This window comes from Myxine glutinosa, chromosome 1 (assembly GCF_964187855.1).
Source record: "Myxine glutinosa chromosome 1, kmMyxGlut1.1, whole genome shotgun sequence".
Taxonomy (NCBI): domain Eukaryota; kingdom Metazoa; phylum Chordata; class Myxini; order Myxiniformes; family Myxinidae; genus Myxine; species Myxine glutinosa.
The window spans coordinates 217,980,663-217,981,230 of record NC_136261.1 but is presented as its reverse complement, the minus strand read 5'-3'; positions in this window follow the sequence as shown (position 1 = coordinate 217,981,230).

Below are 568 nucleotides of genomic sequence, written 5' to 3'. Positions count from 1 at the left end.
TGGAGGGGAAGCATGCTACAGGCAAGCACACGATACTCTCTTCTGGCGAAACATGCAAGCAGAGATCAAAGACTTTGTCAGTAAATGTTCCGTGTGCAATGAATATGCACATGAGCAGCAAAAGTAGACGATGATGTCGCACGAGTTACCCACACGGCCCTGGCAGATCATCAGCATGGACTTATTCAAGTACATTGGGAAAGACTTCCTCCTGATGGTCGATCACTATTCTGACTTCTGGGAAATTGAGCTGCTCCCAGACCTGTCTGCTGAGACAACAATCCGGCGATGCAAGGCACAATTCGCACGTCACGGTCAACCGGACCGTGTGATCTCTGACAATGGGCCTCAATTTGCAGGCGAGCAATTCAGACGCTTTACCATCGAATGGGAATTCGAGCATCTCACATCCTCTCCACGACACCCAAAAGCCAATGGCAAAGCTGAGTGTGCCGTCAAAATCGTAAAGAACCTGTGCAAGAAAGCTTCATGTGATGGCAATGACCCCTGGAAGCAGGGTCGGCGTCAGAACAAATCTAATTGGTGGGAGGGGGGGAGGGGGGGAGGG